This window comes from Sciurus vulgaris (assembly GCF_902686455.1).
Source record: "Sciurus vulgaris genome assembly, contig: HiC_scaffold_270_arrow_ctg1, whole genome shotgun sequence".
Classification (NCBI taxonomy): domain Eukaryota; kingdom Metazoa; phylum Chordata; class Mammalia; order Rodentia; family Sciuridae; genus Sciurus; species Sciurus vulgaris.
The window spans coordinates 47,658-63,584 of NW_027632783.1; positions in this window are offsets into that span (position 1 = coordinate 47,658).

Genomic DNA, 15,927 nt, shown 5'->3' on the forward strand with positions numbered 1-15,927 from the left:
CCCTCACTCCTTCCCTTTCTGAAAATGATGGTCTTTCTGCTTAGAATCAAATGAGACTGATTAAGTGATAGTGATCCCCCCATCTGGTCCTGCCCACACCCATCCTCACCTGATCCTGTGGGAAACACACTCACCCCTTGCACCTGTATTATGGTGCCCTGGAAGAGCCCACATCCCAATGTCACAGTACCGATGGGTCCTCCTTTGGAAGGCATGGGTGACTCCTCACCCCATCCTGGCTTAGGGCCAAAGCTGCAGAGGGCCTTCCTAGCCCTCCCACCTGAAGCAATCCCCATGTCAGTGCATCAGCCCAAACTGACTCCCTTCCACAACACTCCACTAGGGCAGTTTTTCTTCAGAACAGGTCTGGCCATAGCCTTGGCCTCCTTGGCCATGTGGTCTCTATCACAACTCCTCCCCTCTGCCATGCTGGCTTGAAAGCAGTGGCTTAAAGCAGAAATGAGTTGTCATGTCTGTGCTCCAATAAAAGTTTATGTATGGGTCCTGAAATTTGAATTCCTTATAATTTTTGTGAGCCATAATATATTAATTTTCTTTTGATATTTTTAATCATTAAAAGTATAAAATCTATACCAAGCTCACAGGCCATTCTGAAATTGGTAGATTTGGCCTTATTCCAGAATATAAGGCTCATGAGCAAAGAGAAACACTTTCCATGGTCCTTATGGTGCACAAGATTCAGTCCAGGGCCTGGCATAGAATAGCATTTGTTAATACCATACTTTTAGATGAACGAATGAACCTATTTCTAAGTTGCTACATCTAAAAACATAAAACGAGATGGAAAGCAAATAGAAATTAATAACAACTTATTTCCTTCCTATGCTTCACATACAGTACACAAAGTATTTCAATATACGTTCAGTAGATGTGCCAAATATCTTGGAATAAGGGACACCATGCTGACTATGTGAGATCAGGGTGCAAGTGACTTGCCACAGGATCTCAGCCAACACATGGTAGGAGGAAGCAAGAGCCTTGTGCCTCCTCCTCCCTCCAGTTTTCTCAAGGTGTAGCCCCAGAGTACCCTGGAAGCCCAACAGAGTGGAGATTCCCGGCCTGACCCAGACCTGCTGAAGCCAAGCCCTAGCATGGGCTGGCGGTCCCAGTTTTACCAAGACCTGTGGAAGATTCTGATGAATGCTGGTGTCCCAGACCCCCTGCTGCAGGCTGGGGCTTCAACACTGGCTTTGCCTTGGAAACATCTGGAGACTTTACAAAACCTTCAGTGTCCCAGGAGCCTGCTTCAGCTCGTCTGGGTTGGGGATGGGCACCTGCAGGTGTAAGAGCTCCACAGTGATGTTGAAGCCCCCAGAGCCAAGAACCTGACAGGAAAGGCCATGCTTCCTCTTCTAACAGGAAAGAAATGTTGCCTAAATGAGCTGGGATCACCTGCCATAGATCCAAGCCAACATGGGGTCCTGAACTTATTCTCTACATGGGACACCTGAAGATGGATGTGCTACAGCCTTGGGAGCTTAATAGAGTTCCACGGACACCACAGGCCCACGGTTCTGGCTGCTCAACCATTGCTCATGTTCCAATCTCTCTTCAGGCCTTCACTTCGCCGGCAGCCCCTCCTCCCGGCCTCCTTCAGCGATGGTGCGGATCCCATCAGAACTGGGCAGGTGCAGCCTAGATGAAGTGAGAGCTCATCTGTTCCCTCATGTCCTCACTCTTGATGTTTGCTAGTTTGTGTGATTAATTTTATCAATTTTCCTGACCTGTTTTGCCACTGAAATAAATATGACATCTGGGAAGCTGCCTCCATTCTTTCTCATGCCAAGAGAGATGCTGAAATATGTTTCCTTGTCAGTTGCAGACCTGGGTGAACATCCAGCAAGCAGACAAAACAGGACTCACCCTGGGTACTGGCAGTGCAGGCAGAGAGCCAGGCGCACAAGTTGGGGCACCGACTTCCTCCCCATGCCCCACGTCCCAGGCGCACCTTCAGAAGATGGGCCACTCCAGGGCTGCCTCACTCTCTGGCTCTCACTTTTCACTTGCGAGGTGACAATAAAAACCACTGGATGGTCTCTGGGTGCCTCTTGTGTCCACCTGTCTAGAAGGGGGAGACCACAGGGGAGGAATGTGGGATGTGTTTTGTAACTCTGGCCCAGAAATGCCATTACCACAAAGAGAAGGACACACTGCCACCAGTCACCAAGGAGGAAACCGCTGGCACTGGGCACTTGCTTTAGTACAGGAAAGTCAAGTGGCACAGTGGCACTGGTTTAAAGAACATCATCCTGCTTTAAAGAGAAGCAGCTGGGATCCTGTCCTGAGGTAGACGCTTGTCATCCAAGACCAGGCTGCAACCCCCTCCCCTAGGTGGTCACTGGCCTCACAAGCAGGTGAGGGGGCCTGGGCTGGGGGAGGAAGGGAGCCTGCCTTCATGGAGCTTACCCTGAATAAGGCACATAGGGCCTTCACTGCAGAGTCCCCGGCCACAGGGCTTTGAGCAAGGTAGACTCTCCAGGATAAGATCCCTACTGTGGAAGCATAGCAACCACGAGTGTCGGCTTTGAGGGTTACATTAGCTTAAAAATATAATAAACAGCCCCAGACATCTAGAACCATTCCCAGAACACATCGGTTGCTTCGTTGCTTCATTTGAATGTGACTCTTAATCCATTCACAAGAAGAGAACTGAACCACATGTCTGGTGTTTATTCCTTGGGTTTAAAATATTGTCAGGGCGATCTCAGGTAAATTGTGGTGTGTCAGCATGTGCAAAGGATCAAAAAGCAACCTGCAGTGGGCAAAGGGACCAGGTGGCTTCTGTTTCGATCACTGTGAGCTGCACTGTGAGTCAGAGGTAGCCAGCCATGCTGGACTCCCTGCACAGGAGGGTGGTGAGAAGACTTTGTTGGAAAAGTTGTGGCGAAAATACCAAAGCTTGCTTTCATAAATGTCCCAACTGGAAGGGACCCCCAAGAGCCATGCCTCCCAGCTTTAGGGAACAAATGGCATCTCCTCTAGATAGCACCAAAGTAAGGACCAGGAGGCTGCTGGAACTGAGTTGTGAGCGGCTAAGAGCAGAGACCACAGAGGACATGTCCCCAGAGAGGTCACAGGTTACTGTAGGCTTGCCCATCTGTCTTCTAGGCATGGGCCTAGCTCTGGGGATGTCAATCCACCATGGCATGAGAGCTGGAAGGGTGGGCAGCAAGAGTGAGCCAGCACAGCACTGCCAGCCTTGGGCTCCTCTGCCCTTTTCTGTCTTCCCCTGCATCCTTCCCATCCTTCGAAATAAACTCACAAAACCAAGGACAAACCCCGTGCCCAGAAGTGGATGGGCAGTTGTAGTGCCAGCTGACTGCAGAGCACAGTAGAGGAAGAGGCCAGACACTGTGGCTAGGTGCCCTATTACTCCCACTGCTCTGGGGCCATTCCTATCAGTGACAATGACAGTGCAGCACTATCAGCATAAGATGATGTTGGACTCAGTGAAGGTCTGTGCAGAGTGGAACCCCCAGCCCAGCCTCCCTCCCCACATCTGCCCAGCCTGTAGCTCTCCTGCCACCACTCAGCCCTGGGCACCTGCCAGAAGGGTGGAAGGAGGGGAATGGAGACACTGTCTTTCCTGGTGGTCCCTCAGGCCTGCTGAGTGAGAGGTATGAGCACGTGGTCAGCTATCCTTCTGCACCTCATCTGTAAAAGGAAATGATCAAGGAACATGGGGAAGAGGCTCCTGCTGCCTTCCTCTGTGTCAATCCCTGCACACGTTATCACCTACACCATGTCTGTGAAGTCCACGCAGGCCCTGGATCAGAGACCCACTTTCACAAGCAGAAGAATTAGGATGTGACATGATGTTTAATTTCCAGCCTTCCAATTGCCCGGGCAGACCTCTTCCTCTGAATTCAGCTCTTCCCACATGGAGGGTGCAGGGAGGGGGTCTCCTGCCCAAAGAGTGTTAAACACACAATCCATGACAGAGACCTGGGAGGAAGATTTTGCTTGGGAAATTCAAGAGCTTCAGTACTGTGGACACCAAGCTTGTCTTCTAATGACAGCCTTGGAAGCCAGACATTTCTAAGTGCTAATTAGAAGTGTTGATTATCATGGTAACACTGTGGGGGCTCAACCCAAGCCTGGGCGCAAAAGTCACAGCTAAAATAAAGATCATTAGTCACTCCTGGTGTCACAGGAGCATTAATACTTGGTGGTCAATGCTCAGGCACAATCTAATCTGGGACTTTGGCTAGAGCAGTGACCAGTCCCAGGGTGATAGATGGAGTATCACACCATTCACAGTCTGCAGTTCTGATGGAGGCAGAGCCCTCTACCCTGATAAGTCAGGGGAACTCACAGGGCTCAGATATGAGAGACTGACTGATGACAGGACTCCCTGCAACAGGAGCCAGAGCCCAGGCAGGGTCACCATGAAGAGTGGTATGGTGGCCCCTCCTGCCCTTGGCCATGCACAGGCAAGCATCCTGACATGCACACATGCCTTTGCTCACAGAGGAGGTGTTGGGGCTGTTGATTTGTGCTCACTTCACATCTGTATCTGGTGACAGTTCATGCCTGTGTTGGAAAGAAGGGAAATCAGAAGCTGAGGGTGAGCTGGGTGGGCAGTGAGCTGGGTGAGCAGAGACCTGGACCCCGGAGGGTGACTCCCAGTCCACCGGCTGTCAGAATCTGCTCTGCAGTCAGGGCAGAGGAGCACCTGTCCCCAAGCACAGGGAGTTCCCGACCATAGGGAGTGAGGAACTGATGGCAGCCTGTCGCCCAGTCTGTCTCTGAGTCCCTCATAGCCTCATGGTTCTCACTGGAGAGAAACAGAAAATTACGGTCCTCTAGGGTTTCTCAGCCGAGGCAGGAGGATGCCACTGGGAATCCTTAGCAGGGCAGGATAGCAGCCACTCCCAGGTGGACAGGATGACCTCATCGCCCCCTGGGGCCAGATGTCCGGCCAAGGCTTAGATGGCATCTTTTCCCTTGACCCTTGACTTGCTGTGTGACTTGGGCAACTGGCCCTTCCTCTCACTTTTAATCTGAAAGCTGATTTAACAAAACTTGTCAGAATTCAAATGAACTAGCTAGAGTTACACTCTCCACCACCTTGGGCACTGTAAGTACATTTACCATGCTGTCCAGTGGGCTGATGTCATCAGGCAAGTCCAGATCCAGTCACTTCCAGAACCAACCAGCCAGCTGCCTGTCCCAGGCTGCTTTCCTGGAGGGAGTGAAACGATCCTGTTGAGAAGCTCAATGTAGGAAGTGACACAGAGTCTAACAAATGTGGCTTTGTATATTCTAATGTACAGAAGTACCTGGCATGCTGCTCAGGGCTCCTGGGGCACAGTGTGTGGGTCTGTGCAAGGGTTCAAGCACAGGGGTGCTGAAGTGCAAGGTTGCCTCCTGCTGGAGGGGACACAGGATTCAGGGAAGGCCACAAGGCTCAAAGCCCAGCTGGACATCTTGAGCTCATTAGTTGTACTGCAAACATCATTTATGGCAATGAAAGTTAAGGAATTTTGAAAACACTTGGAGACAATACGCCAACATGCTAGTGTGTTTACTGCCTGGGACATTCTTGTCCCATCTGATTCCTAACGGCAGCCAAGATGAGCAGACAGCAGAAGGGAGCTGTGCCAGATACACCCTGAGAACTGCAGCCCTGGTCTCCCTTGGCTTTGCACTACTTCATTAGGAAAGCCTGAAGTGCCAGCATGGTGTCTCCCAGGGGTGGCTAAGGTCCTGGACTTCCCACCCTTTTCTGAGACTGTCTCATGCACCAGCCCTTGCTCCTCTGCTCTGCCTGTCAAAACACTAGCTCCCACCAAGTCCCACTCAAGTGCATCTCTGATGAGTGCTGCTCTGCCCACCGCAGTCCCAGTGAGCTTGACCTCCTGTTTTCCCCTTTTGGATTGCAATGTTTATAATTTCTCATGGGAATACTTGTGATGACTTACTCCTAAACCAGAACAACTGCTGCACAAAAGCTAGAACCAGGATGAAAATTTCTTACCTTTGCATCTCCCCCTCACCTCTCTGGTAAATACACACACATGCACACACATGCTCATGCACACACTTGCTCATGCATACACATACACACATGCATGCACACATGCACTCATGCACGCACATATATACACACACATTCGTGCACACCTGCTTTTAGACATGTGCCTTTTTGCTGTCACTGTTTTGCATACGGTGAATGCCCATGATTTGTTTCCAGCTAGATCATGGCTATCATATGAACTTCCAGAAGCTTTTAGAATGTTCCTCCACCCCTTGCTGGGCCTACTTAATTCTGGCTCAGCTCAATTCTTCCCAGGCCCTAGAATCAACCCTAGTCTGAAGGAGGAATCAATGTGTTTGCACTTGGAATTTTTGCAGGGATTCTGTTCTCTGAGTTACTGTTTATTTTTCTGAACAGTGTCCTGCCTGGAATTCCAGATCTGTGCTTCATGATATCACTGTGGTTTCAGAATCCTAATCCAACCCCACTAACTGCAACACAGACCATCCATAACTCCCCTCAACTCTCTCCAACACTGCAGACCTGCCTCCTCCAAGGCCAGTCCTGAAGCTCCTCAACTACTCTCCCCCTGCTTCAGATCCCTGGTCTTAATCCAGTCTCTACTGCACAGTGAGTCCTACTTTCACTGAATGGTAAGATAAGTTTCTCATGCTCCACTCCCTTTCATACAATCTGCTATTCAGAACCTTCTGTACCCAACTCTGAACTCCGACCTACATGCCCCTTTTCCTCTAGCCTCCCAGATGGGATGATCTTTCCAACACATTCAGCACTCATATGTTCATTGTTCTGCACATGCCAGGCACAGACAGCAATATCCAGCATCCAACGAAAATAGTTGTTTTTGTCAGCTTTTTCACCACTGTGACTGAAAGACCCAACCAGAGCTTTTGTAGAGGAACCAAAGGTCCCTTCTCTTCAAAAAGAGGGTAGGACCCCATGTCACCCACCACTGAACTTGGTGGACACCATGATCTGCATGCCTGGCTCTATTCCACCATCATGTTTAGCTCAACCCAGCTTCAGGTTGCTGCCCTGATTTCCAATTTCAGTGCCCAGGATGGCATGTTTGACTGACAGTGTCAACCTTGGTATAGGTCATGGGCTATGCCAGGGCAGTTACCCTGACTTGGGCCATTCTTGCTTCCTGAGCAAGAGAGCTGTCTGCAGGCACCAGTTAATGGTGTCATGTTTGTGGTTGGCTGCATCTTCTGGTGGTCTCACACTGAAAGGGCCAGTGAATTGCCCAGAACAATGTCTGGCCTGGTGCCAGGCTGTCCATGAACACACAGGAGAGGGACAATGACCCAAGTTTCTCCTGCTAGCAACAGGACCAGGAGCTTGTCATGGGCCTATGGAAAGGGAAACTTGAATAGTAAACAGTCAGGAAGAATAAATATAAGATTGATCCCCAGTGGGCCTGATCCAATTCTTGTTCCTCAAGGTCCCTTGAACCTGCTGAAGAGTGCTCAACAGCCTGGACATTGAGATGACCATGATGTTATCTCTCCACATGCTACGCCACTGGCAAATCTCAGAGCAGATGAATGACAAGTCACTGTGGAAAACAAGGCCCAATAGCCAGTCAAAGGAATCTAGTGCTGGGAAAGGTGAGTCTAGGGAGTTTCTTATTTGATTTTTGTTTTGCAACTCAAGCTTCCCAGTCTTGGCCCTGATATTTAAATGTTCCCTTCTGGAATCTCAGCATCCTGAAAGCAGCAAGAGAAAAGCAACTCATTTACCACAAGGGAACCTCCTGCATAAATCTGGCAGGCCAGGAGAGAGTGCAGGAACAATGTGTTCCAGGTGCAGAGGAAGGGTGGGAGACCCCACCATGCAAGAGACCCACAGTCTGCAGAAGGAAAGACCAGCAGCTTCACTGCACAGACAAAGCTGCGAGTTTCAGGACCACTGGGCTTGCCTTCAGGGACATGCTGAACTCAACTCTAAACAGAAGAACATGAGCTTCCAGAATAAAAACATGGATCAGTGCCACAAGGTAAGAATGGAGCAACACCTGGAACAGTCCACTCTCCCACCATTATGTAAAAATCACTTTTAAGTCTAGTATAAAAGTTAAAAGGCAAGAGTGTTAAAAAATAACTGTACTATAATGCCTTTTAATGTATACAAAATAATACAAACACAAATGGTCACGCCAACAGAACCCTTGAGGGATAAGAGGCTGCATTTGCAGTTTGTATGTGGTTGAAGTTAAGTTCTCACCAGCCTAACATGGAATACGGTAGACACAAGATGTGTTATGTGGACCCCAGGGCAACCACGAGGAAGGGACCAGTAGCAGACACACAAGAGTAAGGAATGGAAGCACTCTGCTGCAGAGAAGAAACCATCAAATCACACAGGAAGAGAGCCAGAGAGGAAGAGGGATGAAGGGACAGAGAAACAAAAGAGAGTTCACCAAATGTCAGTGCCAAGTGCTCAACTACCAGTAATCCCCAGACTGCAAACGGATTATTTCTGCAATTAAAGGGCACAGACTGGCTGGAGAGAAGACAAAGCAAGATCCAGAGCAATGCAGCCTGCAGGAGAACATCAAGAACACACGTCGGCCAAAGATGGAAGGACAGGCAAGGTGGTCCACACAAGTGGGAGTCCAAACAGGGAGGGGTGACTGTACCCCGTCGGGCAGAGAAGACTGAGCCAAGACTGTCACAGAGTCATCACATGGTGAGGAAGGGGGCTCCACCATGGGTGGGTCACATCCTGATGGTGCCCAACCCCCAGCAGAGGATACACACACCAGGGGAATGAAGGGCATGGTGTGATGACAGCAGGAAGCCTCCACCACTCCCCAGGTTGGGCAGATCACCCAGGCAGAAAATCAATATGGAAGCCCTGGGCTCCAAGCAGTCAGACCCCGTGGAAGCAGCAGGGGGTCAAAGGACACAGCGCCACAGCAGCACAGGCTGCCACCTCCTCAGGCTCACATGTCATGTCCCCAGAAGAGCTCATACCTGAGGACACACAGCCAACTAAAACATCCTGGAGTGCTTCGCTCAGGACTAAGAGCTCTGACCACCAGACACCAGTGTGGCAGGGAAGTTGGAAAATCAACAAATATGTGGAAATTAAAAACACACCCATAGACAAATGGTTCAAAGGAAAATCTAAAGGCCATCAAAACACAGCGGGAGTCAAAGGAAGATGGGGAAGACCACAGGCAAAATCGATATGGAGCAGAAGAGCACATGCCTGCACCAAGAAACCCAGAAGCCCCAGAGGAGGCCTGAAATTGCTGCTCAAGGAACTAGAGATGAAGCTCAGAGTCATCAGAGGAAGGAAACGGCAAAGATCAAATCAGGAATACAGGAAACCACTAGAAAAGCAATATAAAAGAACGAAACTCAGAGAAGCAAAGTTGGCAATCTTTAACAACGTGAAGGAACATGAAGTCTTAAAGAACAGTCTGAAGAAAAGGAGTGGCAGCAATGGACACTGCAGAAACACATGGGTGACAGGAGGCCACTGTGGACACTCACCACCACAGCTGGAAAGCTCCAAGAAAGGATGAGCACCTGGCAGCCGCAACCTCCAGAGCTGACCCATGTCCAGCAGAGAATCTGAAGAGTCCAGTGCACACAAGACCTGAGCCACTCACCTGCAGCTCTAACTGGGGCTCCAGGAAACCCACCTCCCACACATGCAGACACGATCCAAGCGGCCCTGTGCACAGCTTGGAAGCTGGAAGGGCAAGAAGCACTTCTGCACACACCTCCCAGGTCCTGACACAAGAGCCAGATGTGGACACAGGAACAGAAAAATCAGCCAGGCTCTCCCAGGAGCACACCTGAGAACACCTGATGCAAAGTCAGCAAACAAAACCAAGACCACGCAGCGAGATCAAGTGGGGTCTCTCCTGGGGGCAAGGACAGGGGAACACATGGTCCACAGATGTGCCCATCGCAGAGCAGAGTACAGGACATGAGTTTATAACCCCCTTAGTGGATGGAGGAAAAGGGAGGATCCAAACTTCATGACTAAAACTGAACAAATTGAGTACAGAAATACCTCAACAACAGCCCACAACAAATATCATACAGCTTCTTAAGGCTTTTTGTCTAAAATCAGGAACAAAGTAAGGGCTTCTACTCTCACCACTTCTATGCAGAATAGTACTGGAAATTCTAGCTTGAAATTCTAGCAAGAAAAGCAAATAAAAGACATTCAAGTCAGAAAGAAAGTGGTAAATGTAACACTGTCCATAGGTGACATGAACTTATAAACAGAAAACCCAAAAGATCTTCACCCCAGAAAACCTATGAGGACTAATAAATTTAGTAAAGCTGCAGGGTACAAACTCAGCATTAAGAAGTAGTATTTTGGGCTGGGTATTATAGCACAGTGGCAGATCACCTGCTTAGCATGTGCAAGGCCCTGGGTTCAAACTCCAGCACTACAAAAAAAAAAAAAAAGAAGTAGCACTTTACATACTCACCATGAACTGTCCCTAAAGGAAACAAAGGCAGGTGTGATACACACCTGTAATCCCAGCAGCTCGGGAGGCTGAAGCAGGAGGATCACGAGTTCAAAGCCAGCCTCAACAACTTAGCAAGGGCCTAAACAAATTAGTGAGACCCTGTCACTAAATAAAAGAATAAAAACATCTGGAATGTTACTTAGTGGTTAGTAACCCTGAGTCCCTGGCACGAGGAAAAAAAGAAAGAATGAAAAGAAAAAAATTAAAATAATAATTAATTTATAATAGCTTCAAAAAATAAAGTATTTAGGTACAAATTTGCCCAAAGGGTGAAGTTCTGTGCTCTGAAAACTGTAAAACACTGATGGGATAATTAAAGACACAAATAAATGGAAATATATTCATGTTCATGAGCTGGAAGAATCAATATCATAAAAATGCCCTACCTGTATCAGTCAGAGTTCCCCAAAGAAAGAAAATCAACAAGAGTGAAAGAGAGACAGAGAATTCACAGCAACCTGACTGTGGTGGCTGAGTGTGCGGCAGGCCACACACAAGTCAGGGCCCTTGGGATGAAGCCTCCAAGCCTGGGAAGCCAAAGGTACAGGTCCTGGACTCCTGCTGCAGGTAGTTCTGGAGGGCAGGTGGGTGTCCCAGCTCCACAGGATGGCAAGCAGTCCTTGCCTTCCCTCTTCTTCTCTCTCTTCAGGTTTGTTTCATTTTTTTTTTTTTATTCTACGTAGCCCTATGGTTGATCTGCTAGGGACAAATGTTCCCCCCTTGTCCACCAATCATATGCCAGTCCTTTGAACACACCCTGATGGACACACCAAGATGCAATTCAACAGTCCTCTAGGTGTTCCTTAACCCAGTCCATTCGCACCCAAAATTAACCATCTTACTTACTACTCCAAGAAATTTACAGACTCAATGCAATCCCTCTTGAAATTCCAGTGCAATTTTTCACATAAGTAGATGAAAAGAATCTTAAAATTCATATGAAACCATACACAAAAAAACTATTATAGCCAAAGCAATTTTGAACAAAAAGAACAAAACTGGAGGTATCACAGTATCCAATTTCAAAATATAGTACAAGGCTACAGTCATGAAAGCAGTTTGGAAATGACAACACCACACCTGTCCACCAAGGGAACAGAACAGAGAGCAAAGATCAATCACACGTCTACAGTTCACTGACCTCTGACTAAGACACAGAGATAACCTGTGGGTAAAGGACCAGCTCCCCAGTCAGTGGTGCTGGGAAAAGGGTAGGTTCATACAGAAGATGAGCTGCACACAACTCATTGCTGCAAAAAGTAAACTCAGAACAGTCTGAAGACTTCAAAACAAGACCTGAAACTCAACTCCTAGGGGAACACAGGGGAAAAGAGTCCTGACCTGAGTCTGAAGAATGAGTATTCCATGTAAGACCCTAAAAGCAGGGTGACAAAAGCAAAGCCGGTCAAAGGGCATCATGTCAAACTAGAAGGCTTTGCCATAAAGGGTTCTGCACAGCAGAGGAACCAGGAAACAGGCTGAAGAGACACCAGGAAACAGGCTGAAGAGACACCTGTGGACTGGAGAAGACACTTGCAATCCACATAGCTGATAAGGGGCTATTAGGGAGTCAGACATGGGCTGTCTCCAAAAGCTCACATGTGAGCAGATGCAAGAACATTCCAAGGTGTAAGGGCTGTGAGAACCTGAACCTGGTCAGCACATCCGTCCACTTGAATAGATTGGCTGGGTGGTAAGGGAAGGCAGGGACTGTGGCTGGAGGAGGCATAACACGTTGTGGAGGGTGCATTCTTGGCCACATGAATGGGAGAATGAGATCCAGAGACACAGCATGAGAGCAAAGCACCAGGATTTACTAGAGCTCCTGTAGAGAGAGGGGTCCCAAGAGAGGGGTGCCAGTGGACATCTGCTGTCTAGAGGTCTTATGGGTCCATCTGTCCTTATAGGTGATGGACACCATAGGATTCAGGAAGAGGCTAATTGACACTATTTTGTCCTTTTCAACAAACCTGGGAGAGCAGTTTCAAGACTTTATTGACATAATGGTGGGGGTGAGGGTCTTCTGGCCTTAGAGTAGATTCTATGGATGGCCATTGCTCTGGATGGGGTAGTGGTAACTAAAGGAAAGGTACAGTGACTGAGGCTTTCAAGGGCTGTCCTTCCAGGATGGTAGGATCTTCTCTTCCCATCTCCAAACCCCTTATTCTGCCCACCTGTGGATGGTCTTCCTTCCTTCCTCACTCCCTGATAAGCAGGTCATTGCTGTGTGCCTCTGGAGTTTATCTGTTGTCTGTCAGGCAGAGCTCTCTACTTCCTGACTATCACGTCTTGAGCTGCTTCCTGTGCCTCACCCTCCGCCATGATGTTCTGCCTCACCTTGGGCCCCACAGACTGAACTTCTGAAACTGTGAGCCTAAAACTTTGCCTCCTCTACATTGTTGTCAGATCTCTTGGTCACCATGACACAACACTGAGTAATATAGGGTTTAATATCCCAACATATAAGAAACTCAACTCAATACAAAGATAACATATTACTCCCAGAACCAAAAGAAGATCTGAATAATTTTTAAAAGAATAAATAAAATGGACATTCATAAGTGTTTGAAAAATGCTGAGCATTACTAATCATCAGGAAGTTCAAGTCCAAAGCACAATGAGATAGCACTTCATGATGTTAGGATGACTACTGTCAAGAAAATAAAGTAAAAGATACATTTTGGCTACAGATATGGAGAAAAGGGAATCCTGAACATGGTGACAGGAGGTAACTGCAGTGGCTGTTATGGAGGCTGTGCAGGCCTCTCCGGACATGGAGGATAGCACTCCCTGGTTCCTTGAACTCACCACCAGCTTCCTTCCAGAGGGAGTGGATACACACCTGGCAGAGGCATGGGCTCTCCCTCCTCTCCTGCAGCATTGTTCATGATGGACAAGATGCAGAACCAGCCCACGCCTGTCAGCCAGTGAGTGCTGCAGGAAATGGGGTAAGTATGTACAACAGAGTATTATTCAGTCTTTAGAAAAGAGAAAATCCATCATGCTGCTGTTTGGATCTGCAGGGCCCCTAAGGCTGATGTGCTGAAGGCCTAGTCCCTGATGCAGCAGTGTCCAGAGGTGGGGCTTTGGGAAGTGAGGACTCTGACCACACCAGTGGATTCCTTCCTTAATAGAGTCATACTTAGATGGCAGCATTGGTGCTGGTGGAAGCTGCAAGAGTGAGTCCTCATTGGAGGAAGTGGGTCCCTGGGAGCATGCCCTTGCGAATGATATCTCATCCCTGGCCTTTCCCCTTTCTCCCTGCCTGTGGCTGTCATGAGGTGAGCAGTTTTCCTCTGTCTCACCCTTCTACCTTGGAGACAGCCAACCACAGACTGATTCCTTTGGAACTGTGAGCCAAAACAAACCTGTCCTCATAAGTAGTCTTTCTTGGCTATTTTATTTCAGTAAAGGAAATCTGACTGTAGCCTGTGGCAGGGCTGGAATGGATCCTGAGAGCTCATAGCAGGCACAGGAACCTCCCCTGTGCCAGTGAAAAGACTTCTTTTTCACCTCCCAAATTCCACCTGAGTTTTTAATGGGAAAATTCAACCCAGAACCATGAAGGGAAAAGATGCAGGGCCCCAGGGCTTTTTTGCAAAACACACAGTCAGAAGGGCACAGCGCTGCTCAGCCAGCAATCAAGACAAATGTTAAGAGCCGTGCATCACTGGGGACAAGTCCTGGTTTGCAGATCACAAGCAATATTGGGGTCTCGAGTGTCCCCAGGAGTTATAATCCTCCACGTGGAGAGGAAGGAACAGCAGCCCCATTCTGCTCTGGCTCTGCTGTGAGGAGCTGCTACATACCTGAGCTCTGCTGTGGGGAGCCACTCCTGGACCCACCCTGCTCTGGTTCTGCTGAGGGGAGTCCGCTCCTGGACCCACCTTGCTCTGGCTCTGCTGTGGGGAGCCACTCCTGGACCCACACTGCTCTGGCTCTGCTGAGGGGAATCCACTCCTGGACCCACCCTGCTCTGGCTCTGCTGTGGGGAGCCTGCTCCTGGACCCACACTGCTCTGGCTCTGCTGTGGGGAGCCTGCTCCTGGACCCACCCTGCTCTGGCTCTGCTGTGGGGAGCGGTTCCTGGACCCAGCTCCACACCTGAGCTCTGCATCTCCAAGACAGCGCTCCTTGCTGCCACAGTGGAGAGCAGGTAACTGCAGCTTCTCACCTGGAAATGGTCTTACCTGCTTTGGTTCTCTGTGTCCAAACTGACCTCTCTAGGCACTGTCCCCAGAGTCCCTGCACCTGACCCCCAGCTTCATCTCATGCTCCAGGACTCCCCTCAGCTTTTCCATGTGCCTTGCTTTCCATTCCAGGGTCATTCCCTCCATCCCTGCGTTCTCTCCCTTTCCCCATGGGCACCCCACAGTCTCTGTCCTTAGGATGACACTTGTCCAAGCCCTACCCTAAGTGCTGTTTCTTTGGGCAGGCAGGCTAGCCCTAGTCCCTGAGCTCAGCTGCCCTTTGTCCCTGGGGCCCAGCACTTGTCTCAGCTGAGTGCACTTCACCACAGATGCTGTGCGTGCAGGGAATGAGCTAGAACAGGCAGGGAGAACCAGTCTCCCTGAGGATGGAGGCCAAGCTGACCACACAAGCAGGCTAGGGGAAGATGAGGGATTTCCAAGGCATGGTGCTGAACAACCTCATAGGAGACAAGCAAGTTCAGAGGTGATGAGGGAGACCCAAAAGCAGGAGCCTCAAAAAATGTCCTTGTCCTCCTGATACTGTGCCTAGATTCACACCCGCTCCTCAGACTAAAGGACAGAACTGGCATGCATCTCCCCTTCACTTTAAGTGAGTCCGTGAGAGGTGGATGAACATCTCAGGCAGGGGAGAGTCCTCCTCCCCATGCTCCTGGAGCCTGGAGCTGTTCTGCTCCCAGCAGCCTCCAAGGTGACAAGCTCTGTGGACGGGCTTGGAGATGCCTTCCTGGGGTGCTGTGGCATGTGTCTGGACCGTGTCTGGTTCTTCTTTTACCTTTTAATATTTTTATTGTAGATGGACACAATACCTTTATATATTTATTTTTATGTGGTGCAGGATTGAACCCAGAGCCTCACACATGCTAGCAAACATTCTACCACTGAGCCACAACTCCAGGCCTGTCTGGTTCCTCCTGAAGCTCATGGGCCTACCTCCCTGCACAGCAGCCATGTGGATGTGTGTCTACCACCTCCATCTCCCAGGATCCAAGCTTCTCCTCCAGTGCTGGGAGTCCAACACAGGTGTGTTCATCAGTGTCTCTTGAATAAAGGACCATTATAAAAAGGTGCCACATCTTTTACAGATGACTAACTATTTTATTTTAGTGGCCAATAATATAAGCCTAAGTCATTTTTACAATATTCCCAAGAATAGAATTTGGGGCAACTTAATTTTGGATGTATCTATTCTAAAGC